Raw genomic sequence first — 13,523 nt, 5'->3', positions numbered from 1 at the left:
TTTTATATAAATTGAAATAAGTAGTATTTGCTGCCTTCTGTTATACTATAAGCAAGAGTAACGGGAGATTTTGTATTCTCTATTGATTAGTATTTGTTATTGGAGGATGTATGAAGAGATTAAAATGCATGCAGTTGTTTTTTACATTATATAAACATAGAATTATATTTAGAAAATACCTGAATGTCCAGAAGAAAATAGAAAAACAGAAACCATTTTCTTCTCAAGATAAATGTTCAGGGGATAGGGAAAGGATTTCTGACTGAAGGCAGCATTAGCAAAAATTAATAGCTATATCCTGTCTAGATATTGCATCCAGTCAATTTAATGAACTAATTACAAATGGATAACATGTACATTGTTGAGGTAGGCACTTTAGGAAATAAGTGTAATAACTATATTTTTCTGCCCATACTTTTCAACAAAGAGCACTTTCACACCACTGGGTCCAACTCTGGCAAGGTCTCAGAATCTAGATAACACAAGAAGGCACAGAACTTCAAGAGTTCTATTTTTCAGGACCTTTTCCACCTCTTTCACTTTTTTTGAGAAAATCCAACATGGCTTGTCTCTCTGCCCACACCCAGATGAAGTGTTTGCCCCAGATATGGAAGCTCCCAAGGTGACTCTCTTCTCACCTTCTGAGAGCATGAAAACAGACAAGATATGGGGAAGGGCTTTAGGATACAAAGAGTTGCCTTTATGAAGTGCCCACTTGTGGAACAAATGAGGGCATGAATTTATGTTCAAAAATTGTCCAAAAATGAACAAAGAGATTCAGAAGCTATGTGGATGAGCTCCTAATAATAGCACCACCAGAGCAGACTGTGACAGCCTGGAGAGCCCAACTAAATTGAAACTACAACATTTCCAATTAGGGAATCAGTACCCTACTAACCATGGTATCTGAGAGGGTCAAATATATTGCCCAAGGGCCTACTCTTCTTTCTGTGGGCTAATGCATGTGCTAGAAAATAATTATGAATACATAAAAATTAACATAAAAAAGAAGCATAAAACACAACTCCTACTTAAAGAAAACTACAAATTAGTTTGGGAAATAAGACATTCATACAAAGGCAAGTACTAATATGAGTTAATAATATAAAAGTTTAAGATGCAGTATGAATAAGGGTCAAATAAAAGTAGAACTGACAGAAGTTATACATTCAGAGAAGATTTTATGAACTGACTCAAGTGGAGATTTTCTATCATTGTGGCTGTAGTCAGGTATCTATTCAGCAGTTCTAGGGCTATTCAGAAATATATATTAAGTAAATTTTTTAATGGCCTGTCCAAGTATTTCAGTCTAAAAGACCTCATAACCAATTAGTCATGGCCAAAAATCTCTATGGTGAGATCATTCTTATAATCAAGGTAGAAACCCAGTAAGCTATACCAATTTCATCATCTCTTAACAGAATCTCTTAGCAAAGAGAACAGCCACTTTGTTTCTTGCCAAAGATGTTCTTGCCCCTTTCACCAAATATTTTTCAACATCTTGGTGAAAACAGTGTCATCTGGGTCTTCTACAGACAAAAAATGAGGGGGTAAAGATTAGGTTGTGGTCACAACTCATAAATCTATTTCAGCATTCTTATCTTTGGAATGTATTTATCTTTTGGGGGGAAATAAGTTTATAGTTACTTACCCAATTCCAGACAGGTAACTAGAATTCCCTTCTCCTCCATAGACAGAAATTCTATTTTACTTCTGCTGTTAGTAATCTGCAATGGAAAAAAAAGAACAAAGACTGTATTTTTAGCCTCATTATAACTTAAGGTGACCAATGAAATATAAGCAATAGTCATTGGGTAGTCTTCTTAAGAAAACTCTTTAAGGATAACTGACTTATCCAGTCAGTAGTTATCTCTGTGATTATTGAATGCCAGAGTTTAGGGGTCAGTCAAGAATTTGGGGAGAATTTATATGCTGCTCTTGGGACTCCTTCCTATTTGTGGCTACCTTCAATTCTCCTTTTGACTTTTCAGTAACCAATACTCTTATTCATTAGTTTTCATATCTGCTTTCCCTATCATAGTTTCCCTACTCATAGTATAGTCCTCTCTTTCTACTGCTGAATTATTTTGTTTTGTCATGGTAAGACTGTTTTCTGAACTCCAACTTTTTTTAAGTCTCCAACTGAATCTCCAGTCTTTTGTAGGGTCACCCTGTTGCTTTTATTCTCTTTTTTCTTTTAGCCTAGGAGATATAGCATTTATCTTAGACTAAGAATCCAAGATGGTTACTCACATAGTTGGTACCTTGATGGAAGGACTGGCAGTCTGAGCTAAACTGGGACCTCTTCTTATTTAGTCTCAGGGGTCCAAAGGGAAGGTACTAAGACATCCAGGCAGAAGCTGCACGACTAACAATTTAGCCTCAGAATTGCCAAAAGTAACTTGTGTTGTATTCCATTGGTTAATATGTCCATAAAGCCAGTGCCAGTTTAAGGCAAGGAGGGATGACTTCATACCTTACTTAGAGGAGTAGCAAAGAACTTTTAGCCATCTTTATTACAGGTGTTTTTTTTTTTTCCTTTTTTCTGGAAATCCTTAAATGGGTAAAAATGATCTGCATACTATAGATGGATATGAAAATTAATTTAGAAAAAGGCAAAATAGGTCAAATTTAGCCAAGCATAAAAGGAGTCTCATTACAAAAAGAAACACAAAGCAAGAATTTAAACTCCAAACAGACATTATTGTGAAGGCTTTGTGGACTAGGAGGGGAGGTACAAACTGTTAAATACCTAACAGACCTTAGAATTCGTGTTCTTTAACGACCCCAATATTGAGCTAGTCATATCCAAACTAAGAATAATGACGTACATCAGACGTTTCTCAAATCTCTGAACGGGAACTGTTGAGTTCATTTTAGTATGGTCATCAGGGACCATGGGGCCTCCATACACATGGCATGGAACCACCTGGCGCTGAGACACCCAAGTCCTATTGACCAAACACAGGACCTTACTGTTCTACCAAAGTTCAACAGACATTCCAGCACAGAACCCACTTTGAATTTTTTTTTTTTTTCCTGCTAAGGGAACTCTGATTAAATAGATTTCTCACCACTTGATAGTATCTCAGGTTTTTTGTTATTATTGTTGTTTTTGTGGTAGGGGGTTGTTTGTCTTGGAGACAGGCATAATAAAAATTGGAAAGAGAAAACTAGAGTAGTAAACACTCCTTTTATTTATTAGTTTTTTGCTGCCTTTGTTCATTCCTGCTAAATGCAGTGTACACATAAGGAAAATAAAATATTGGTCCACTATCTGAGAAACTTATTTTCCTGAGTGGTTCTGAAAATGACCCACATACCATCTCTTGAGCCCCATTATGACAAACTGCAAACTTTTATGAGACTGTAGTTAGCAGAAGAATCTGAGGCCATAGAATATTAATTCATGAATAAGCACAACAGGATGCCCAGGAATCAAAATAATTGATTTTTGCTCTACTAACTTTACTCTCTTGACAGTATTGTTTGATCAAATATATGAAACATGATTCATTTAATCACCTTAATATAAGGGATTTGAGCTTACATTTCTTCATTAGATTTAAAAAATTATTCTCTGTAACAATAGATTTTATTCTGCCTAAGGAATCAACCACTAATTAGTCTTTTTTTTCATGATATATACATACCTTAATTTTTTTAAAAAAATCAATGTTCAAAATATTTTAAAAACTAATTACATTGAGCTTCTTTTATAATGTTTTTATTAAAAATATTTTCATTTGAATTCCATTATTCCTTCAAGGCATTGCCTTTAATTGATCTAATTGTAATAGTTTCTCACATGATGCATGTCACTGGTTTATATTAACATTCTGTCATCAACTAAATAAATAGCTTCTCCTTGGTATAGTTAGTTTCTCTATAGTTAAAATCACATTCATAAGTGTACTTTTTCAGGGTTTAGAATTAGGGTTTTTTAAAAACTCAAATATAAGAAAAGCAAATAGAAATATATGGCAAATTTATCAACAGTTCAGAATTTTACCAAAAAATCAATTATAAGAGAATTTATTATTTCCTAGACTTGGTTATGTGTCCTTCAATTGACCTAGTTGAAAATTCCGGATGATTTTGATTTACCACTAGTTTTCATTACTTTCATTATTCAAAGGACAAATGTTTCTAGATTGTCATTGGGAAGAAGTTCTTGGTACCTTAATACCCTCACAAACTCTGCCAATGGAGATGATAAAATATCAGAACAATGACATACAGAAGAAAGAGTTAAAAATGATATTTTAGACTCTGAAACATCACTTAAAACTTCTTTAAAAAAGTAGAGTAAGAGCCAACCAATCCCCCCTCCCCTCTCCCGTCCAAAACCCCACTTCTTTCTCAGAGTCCACAGTCTCTCACGGTTCATCTCTCCCTCCGATTCCCCCCCTTCATTGTTCCCTCCCTTCTCCTAATGTCCTCCCTGCTATTCCTTCTGTTCCACAAATAAGTGAAACCATATGATAATTGACTTTCTCTGCTTGACTTATTTCACTGAGCATAATCTCCTCCAGTCCCATCCATGTTGATGTAAAAGTTGGGTATTCATCCTTTCTGATGGCTGAGTAATAGTCCATTGTATATATGCACCACCTCTTCTTTATCCATTTGTCTGTTGAAGGGCATCTCGGCTCTTTCCACAGTTTGGCTATTGTGGACATTGCTGCTATGAACATTGGGGTGCATATGGCCTTTCTTTTCACTACATCTGTGTCTTTGGGGTAAATACCCAGTAGTGCAATTACTGGGTCATAGGGTAGCTCTATTTTTAAATTTTTGAAATAACATAATAAAATTTAAAAAATAAATAAAGTAGAGTAAGAGCTCTAATAGAATTTTCCCTCCATTAATAAATCAGTATGTAGCCCTTCTCTTTCTGTCTAGATAGAATAAGCATAATCCTTATTTATGTATAAAAAGTATCTTACTAAAGTGTAAGGAATCTGTCCAAGAAAACGATTTATAAGTGTACCATTTAGTTTTGGTCTTCAGTTTGGTCTCACTTGGACAAATATGGCTGGTTATTTTCAACTTCTTTGCTTACATGCTAGCTAGACATTTCATTCCATTACTCAACACAGGAAATAGGGGGCTTATTATTGAGAAGTTTGTCTATAAACCTTGTGATATGACAGCAAACAATACAGAATCCATGTCCTTAGAGTTTGCATGTACCATTTCTTAAAGAGAAGAAAATATTCTCCAAGAGCACCTGATATTCTAAACTTGACTTTTCATGTTAAGATTCCACTGATCTTGAATCCAGGTCATCTCCCATTAACTACTGTTTGTTATTTTTTCTTTAAAGGTTAGTTAAGTCTCTCAACTTCAATTACTTTATTTTCCTCATATTTGACCAGACTATACCTTTCATCATACACACTCCACCTACCTATTTTTTTGTTCATACTTTCTGCTTCCAAGCTAAATTTAAGGTCAAACTGTAGCTTCAAGCTAGATACTAATGTCATTTAGGTATCAGCTTAAGTGTTTTTTTTTCCTTTACCTTTCTAGTCTAAATTAGGTGGCCCTCCTATATTTTTAATGTCATAGCACTCAAAACAGTTTTTACATCATCTCTTTGCAATGCTTATATTCCAAACAAAACTATAAGCTCCCTGAAACAAACATATGTTTTTGTATCTGACAAAAAGAATATAATGACAACACATATATAATATGAAAGATGGGGTTTCTTCTATACACCATCTGAAATCATGAATCTTGTAATTGGCCGATTAAATAAGTGAAGGTCTGATAGCCCAAAACTGGAAGTGCAGGAGGGCACAGTTTGTGAGTGGTTCATCTATGGATTATATGCATATGGACTTGAATGAATAACAACCTCACACTCTTCCTTCCCACTGTAAAAATAAGGAAGTAAATAAATAAATGGCAAAAATTCTCATTTCCTGAAAAGCAACTTCTAAATTATTAGTTCTGTATGCTAGGGCTAAAAAAAAGCATAAGGACAAAAGTAATGTAATAGCTCTAATGTATCTAATAACTAAACTGGCTAGTCATAGCATGCCCCCTCCCCACATATATGCTGTTAATGTCATTGATTCATCATACTCAGCAAGGTATTTTCAGGAAAAAAAATATTAATTACAGCTTATAATGACAGACACAGCAGTGGCTGCCACTCTGCTAGGTGTTGCTAGGTTGACTTGTGTCTAGGATTCCCCGATTTGGCCACAAGGACTTTAGATGATAGAGGGCAGTTTCTATGCAAAAATTACAGTCTTTTCAAAAGTGCTAAAGACAAGGAAAAAATGACACTGGCCCAGGGAGAATTTTTCAAAATTTTTAAGTTCATTTCTCCCAGGGGATTGTACTAATTTTTCCCATCAGATAATGATGGCTGTATCCTATAAAATCAAGCAGAAATTACTCCTGTCAGTATTATAGTAAATCAGTTAATATTGAATACTTTTATGAGGTAAGAACTAAAAAAAGAAGTTCTCCTTGAAAATATTGGATGAAATATTAATTTACATCATTGAAAAAAATAATTTATAGTTTATAGTGTAGAAATCTGTACCTATCAAGTTTTCTTACTTAAAATTGAATATTCCATAATCAGGACTGGCTACATAATTTGTGGAGTCAAGTGCAAGAGGAAAATGTTGGGCCCCCTGCTCAAATTTATTAAAACTCTCAAGGTAGTGACAGTTGACCATTAAAGCAAGCGTAGGGCACTATGTGACTGTGCAGATTGCATGCCTTGGCTATAATTTAGAGTTTTTGTATCAATTTTACCTTACTACATACATATAATTACAAATAAAAATTCTTCATCTTCCAGAAGAATAGGCACAGCTATCAACATTTGCACATGAAGAAACTGTAGCACAGAAAAGCATGATCTAGCTAACGCTTCCTAGACAGTCAGCAGGAGTACTCAGGCAATAACTTGTGTGTCCTAACTCCAGTCTCACTCTGTTTACTTATCAGATTTCATCTCCAAATCGAACTCCAATTTCAACAAATGGCAAAGACATTTATGACCAATATACACTGCTTCCCCTCAAAACATCACCTCTGGAGTCAATTCTAGGAATTTAATTGTATAAGACAAACAACAACTGTTACTTTCGTGAATTACTTTTTTTTGCCCCATTCAGAGTCCAAAACATTGCAGAATTGGGGAAATGAGAAAACTCATAAAGCAGAAACTCTTTTCTATCCAGTGTAGCTGAGAAATGCAATTAATAAAAATGGAGAGACTCAACAGCCTAGCAGCACCCAAAGTAATAACTCCTTTTATGAATATGAGACATAGGTCCCAGAGTATCTTGAGGCTGGTTTCTGCTCTATTGATCACATTGTCAGACAACACATTTCATATCACTGAACATGTCCTATTTCAGGAGACGTGGGAAAGGGACACTGGAGGAAACATAAATGTCAGAGGAAATAGAAATGCCTGTGAACCTCAGCACATGTTTCTTGGAGCAACAAAAGTGATCTGGCTTGGGAAGCCAGTCCCAGGAATGATCAGAAATTAGAAAAGCATCCATAGCTGGTAAAATACTTGAACATATGCTAAATGTAGACAACATAGCATGAAAGTCCAAAGCTATTGCAAGTATTCATTTCCTGGGAACTACCAGGAAGCTATCAATTTCTCATTCTTGTTTTCAAGCATTTGGCAAATTCTTATATACCAGGTCATATACATAGCCACACTGATTCCTGTGATATAAATCATTCTGTTCATTGTAAGCAGGTATAAATTCAGTGCAATTGTCAAGTTATTCTGTGCCCTATCTCCAGAAATTTTTTCTCCCATTAATCGTATCAGCAAGTTAAAAGTCAAGAGATTTCATCAGATATTTATTAAAAAGGGAAGGATCCTGAGATTAAGAATTCCTCATATCAGTGAGGTCTGAGGGTTGCTGGAGTGGTGGGGGGGGTGGGAGGGATGGGGACATTGGGGAGGGTATGTGTTATGGTGAGTGCTGTGAATTGTGCAAGACTGTTGAATCACAAATCTGTACTTCTGAAACAAATAATGCAATATGTTAAGAAAAAAAAAAAAGATAGCAGGAGGGGAAGAATGAAGGGGAGTAAATCGGAAGGGGAGACGAACCATGAGAGACAATGGACTCTGAAAAACAAACAGGGTTCTAGAGGGGAGGGGGTGGGGGGATGTGTTAGCCTGGTGATGGGTATTAAAGAGGGCACGTTCTGCATGGAGCACTGGGTGTTATGCACAAACAATGAATCATGGAACACTACATCAAAAACTAATGATGTAATGTATGGTGATTAACATAACAATAAAAAATTTAAAGAAAAATAAATAAAAATTTAAAAAATAAAAATATAAAAAAAAGGGGGGGAAGGATCCTTGGCATGACAACCAAATTCTTTTCAGTAATTGTCTTTTTAAACTGGTGAACCAGAAAGTTCCCTGATTCCTACACTGTCTTTCTAAGGCCCCTAACCTAGCTCTCACTCTGCTTTCTCAATCCCCAGGTGGACCCTCCATCCTTTTAACTGAAAAGCAGGAAGGGCACTTGTTGGGACACAAACATTTCTAACCATGAAAGGCCATTCCAGGTGGAAACATTTCTTTGTCATTCAGAGATCCTATTAGTTTGACTAAGTCCCTTTTAGTGAATCAGAAAATGTATTGAACACCTACTAGCTGCTTGATGTACATTATTTCTAGATGTTTATAAACACTACACATGAAAATACCGTTTCACACTTCACAAGCTAAGTAAGATAGATTTTGAACATAAAGATGTGAAGCAAGAGATGTAGTTTGTAGCTGTGGGGATCAAGGAAGACAACCTAAATTGGCGGTACTCAATTTCCTGAAATGGGTGAAATTGCAGATGGGACTCTCCTTAATGCATGGGGATTTAGAGGGTAAAACAGAGTTTCAAAATTTTCTTTTTTCCTTTTGAATTAAATTAGGCAAACCATGTGTCCCCTTTGTAAAACATACTCTTTGATTACATCTATTACAGAACAAGTATTACTCTATTGTGCAAATTTCTTTTCATCTCTCTCTCTCTGTCTCTTTTTTGAGTTTCACATTGATACTTTATTTGCTTAAAACCTAAACATTATCACTTAAGAAGAAATCTACTCTGGTGTATAAATCTTGCCACTTAAATTCTAGGGTTCTTTTTCTCTTTTTCTTTTTTTTATAGCCTTGGTAAAATTTTATCCAAGAAAAAATAGATACATATGTATTTAAAAACATGAACCATGAGAGAATAAAATAGGAAATCAAGAGTGATTTAAGTTTCGGTGGCCCTTGCCTTTTTTTTTTTTTTTTTTTAAGTTCTTGAAAGACTGTAGCAGGATAAAGGATCACTGTCTCCTGGTCTCTGAGATAACAAGTGGTGAAATTTAAGGAAAAAAAAAAAATACCTTGGGTGCAGGGCAGGGAGTGGTGTTATCTGACCTTGTTTTAGAGTACAGTTTTCATCCTCAGATTTCTCACGTGCAGGGCTTGCAGAAGGCTTCTTTCCTGGAGGGCTATCTGGTTCCTCCCCTTCTTTGGGAGAAGGAGTCTTTTCCTTTGATGCCTTTGAAGCCTTGGGGCAACCGACCTTCCCTTTGCCTTTCACGGGGTTTGGCCTCACTGTAGCCTTTAGCCTGGGTTTGGGCATTTTCTTTTCTTTTCTCTCAGGGTTGGACTTCTTAACCATCTTTTTGTTTTTCTTCTTTTGCACGGCCGTAGTCACTATCATCATCGTCCTCCATTAGGAAATCCTCATCGCTGCGGAAGGGTGCCTCATTCTCTCGTTCTTCCTCACTGCCCACATCTTCCATGAGCATCTCTCTCTGAGTGGAAGCTGTTTCAGAAGCTGCTTGCTGTTGCCGGCACCCATTTTTATGATCTTCTTTTTCATCTTCACTGTCCTCTGCTGAGTGAGAATCATCTTTCTTGGTCTTCACATTGCTTTCTTCGAAGTCCTCACTATCTTCCTGTGAATTCTTTCCAGATCGCCTCCTATTTTTAACTTCTCAGGGAGATGACCGAATTTTCTTAGCTGGAGGGGCTGAATCTCTTCCATAATCTTCATCAGCATCATCAGATTCCTGACACTGTGAATAATCAATGACCTTTCTATTTCTGACAGGCCGAGACCTGGGCGCTGTCAAAACAGGAATGCGTTGAGAAGACAAAAACCAGGATCCCCCCCTACCTTGTGCACTGGGCGCCCCCCCCAAACTTCCGCTGATGGGCAAAACCCAAGCTACTGGCTTCTGAAACTCTGCTGCTTCTTGGTTCAGGGTCCCTTAATCAGACGAGCCCCCCACTCCCCTGTCTCTTCAGAATGCCCTATCTATCTCTTTCTATTAGGTTGTATACCTGTTGAAGCAAAAACATACGCTAATTGTTTTTCTATCCCCAGAACTTACCATATTGTATAGCAAATCCATAACAACAATTTAGTAATGTATTCCATTCTTGCATCACATTAGGCATGGTGTTAAATGCCTGGTGTTCATAATGCTAGTTCATCTTCATAATAACCCAATGATTTCAATATTTGTTCGTATTTCCATTTGAGTAATGGGAAAATGAGGCTTATAATCACACACACTAAATGTAGGGTTTGGATTCATAGACTAATCAAGAACCACAAGCCCCTTCCTAGTTAAAAGCCCTAGTTTAGCTTCCCTTCAGTTTCAGCAAGCAGCCATCTGAGTACTGAGATGTAAATAAAGAAAAGACTCAGGCTCCTGCGAGGATCTCTAGAAACAATCTTTAGGGTGTGGTTCACACCAGCAGGTCAAGTCATGTATGCTAAGCTGGAGTAACAGCCTCTCTTAAATGCAGGAACATGGCCACTCTGATAACTGACAGCAGGGAGTTCTTCATCCTATTGAAAAAGCAGCTCACCCAGACCAGAAGTTCTTAATATCCAGGTTTTATATAACATGTTTTCTCCTATGTCCAAGAACAGAAGATGTATGAGTGTGTATTTACATCTTTGTGTCTTGTTTCTTTTAGAGTCTTCCTACATATAGAACCATAGCTGGGCTTCTTTTATGCCATCCTGAAGTCTTTTGGTTTTAAACACTTCTCTTTGAATTTCCACTTTAATAGAAGGGGACCAATTAACCAGTGGATGTATGGCTTGTTTTGTTGTACTTTCTTCTGCAGTAGCTAGTGTGTTATTTTCTCTCTTTTTTTAATACTTCAACCTGAAGAGGAGGAAAATTCTGCCTTCACCACTCCTTTCTGTCTCTGCCCATTGCTAACTACCTCCCCAAAAGGAGGAGAAGCTGAAGTGATTGGTCAGAGCTAAGTAGTAAACATAACGTAAAAGGCCCCCAACCATTAGCAGTCTCCTGCTTCCAGTTCTTTCACCCAAATGCTGTATTCTCTCTTCTGTGTCTGGAAGTCATGAGGTAGGCACACATTGGGCACGGTCCACAAGCCTCTTTCCATTTTCAGTTCCATCTCAGATTGGGAGAAGAGGGGGGGTGTGTGAAACATACTTTTCATTCTTGTCCATATGACTTATAGGATAAAGAGATTCAGATTTGACTCCATAGACCCCAAAAAAGCAAAGGTGTAAGACAGTATACTTTGGCTTTCAGGCTAATGTTTCCTGAAGAAAAAAAAAATGAAATCTAGAAAAGCCCTACCTTTGTTTGTATAATATGTTTGTCTGACAATAAATAATGTTGGCCCTTTATTTTTCATTTAGCTATTGTTCTTTTGTTTTGTTTTTGTTTTTTGAATATTATCAACCCGAGAAAGGTGGAATGGTGAATGATAGGATTTCGGCACCAAAACCCCATCTTGCATGCTTAACAACTATATTTCTTTCCTCTACTTTACAATCCACCAGAGATAGTTAGGGCAAAGAGGTATCCAGCAAAAGGGGAGAGAGTTTGAGGAGACAGAAGGAAATCCTCAACTCAACCTTTGGACCATGATGTTTCCTGGGGCTCAGCCACCTATATTTCTTCCTTCCTTGGCTGGGTATGGCAGATATTGGTAGTTGTCCACCAATATTCATAATCTCCTTCCAGAGTCTTAGCTGAGCACATGGCAAATTAACAAAAGACTCCATTTTCCAGGAGCCCTTGTGTTCTAAGCAGCAGTGGGTATGTGTGTCACTTGTGGATCTTACTTATAAATGGGCAAGTCTGCTGTCTCCTTGGCCCTCTCCTCTTTGCCATTGACTGGCACATACATATCTGATGGCAGATGCAGATGCCAACCATCCCGAGATGAAGGTATATCTTGAGGATGGCAGAGCTTCCCTGGTGGTTATAGACTTCTTATTTTTAACTATTATGTGAAAGAAAAGTAAGCTTCTATAATTCTTAAGCCCTTGTGCCTTGGGTCCTTGGGTTGCATTATTTTAGACCGTATCCTAACTAATACATGGTAAGGATGGTAAGGGTCTCCTCAGAAACCTGGTTTACTCTCTTTTCCTGTATTTCCTTTCCCACAAGTCTCTGATTACACAGATCCTTAGTTCATACCATGGTTTTCAAGATGTCTCTGGTCTTGAGACATTTGAGAGCTAAAGTATAGGTTTTTTGTTTTTTGTTTTTTTCTTGATACAAAAAGATATGTATTCCTTCCTTTTTACTGGGTTCTTCTAAGCTGATGATGCCTTCTTTTCATTTTAAAATCAAAGACAGTCATATTATTTTTAGTATTCCTGTTTTTAATCCTTACCAAAAATAAATGAAAACTTTTGGATATTTCTGAGTTCACTTTTACAAATACAAGTACAGAATGATGGATGGTGCCTGACACTCCTCCATTGACAATTTCAACATGTTTTTGTTTTTCCTTTGTAATGCCTGCCTTTACCAGCCTCTCCATAGTGAATGCACTTGCCCTTTTGGAACATTTTTCACTAAAAAGCCTAGCAAACATCACTCCAAAGAGCTGCTCCAAGAAAAAAAAATCCGTAATATAAATTTCCATATATTGCAGAATCTGTGGAAAGTAAGATGGTGTAATTCAGAGAATTAAGGATTTCAGATTGTATAGACCTGGGTTCAAATAGTTCGTCATCTATGAATATTGGTTAAGTTTACCTCTTCAGACCTAAGTTTCTCATCTATGAAAGAGAATAGCAATAGTTGCCTTATGCAGATTAGATGAGATAATACATGGAATAGCATGTATAGTAGAGTAAATAGCACATTGCTGACACACGGTAGCCACCAACTCACTGTTAATTCTTCTTGTAGTTAATGTTTTGATTCTTTTCTAAATTTATCTTCACAAGTAATTGACAGTCAGTGTATTTGGAAGCAGTGTCAGAAGCCAAAATGTTTGCCTGGTTTAGAGAGAGTGAATATTTTGTCAGGCCATTGGGGCCTACTCCAGATTCACAAAAACAACACAAAATGCTTACTGAACTGTAGAATGCTAATTATGCACCCTATTTATAATAATCTTACAAAGTCTCATTACCTACAGCAGTCACAATGCATTTGTCTCGTTTCTGTTTAGGCTGGGAAAATTACAGGAAGGCCTTGTCATTCTTTTT

The 13,523-nt window shown here is 36.8% G+C and overlaps 1 pseudogene; it reads right to left on the bottom strand.

Moving 5' to 3' along the window:
* The window catches only part of LOC113909190, a 31,991-nt pseudogene extending 21,511 nt beyond the window's left edge, over nucleotides 1–10,480 (bottom strand).
* Between the last annotated feature and the right edge of the window lie 3,043 nt (nucleotides 10,481–13,523).

The sequence above is a fragment of the Zalophus californianus genome, chromosome 6 (genome assembly GCF_009762305.2).
Source record: "Zalophus californianus isolate mZalCal1 chromosome 6, mZalCal1.pri.v2, whole genome shotgun sequence".
In the NCBI taxonomy this organism is placed as follows: domain Eukaryota; kingdom Metazoa; phylum Chordata; class Mammalia; order Carnivora; family Otariidae; genus Zalophus; species Zalophus californianus.
Note: the sequence above shows the minus strand (reverse complement) of the source record. Positions and strands in the feature narration are given on the sequence as shown.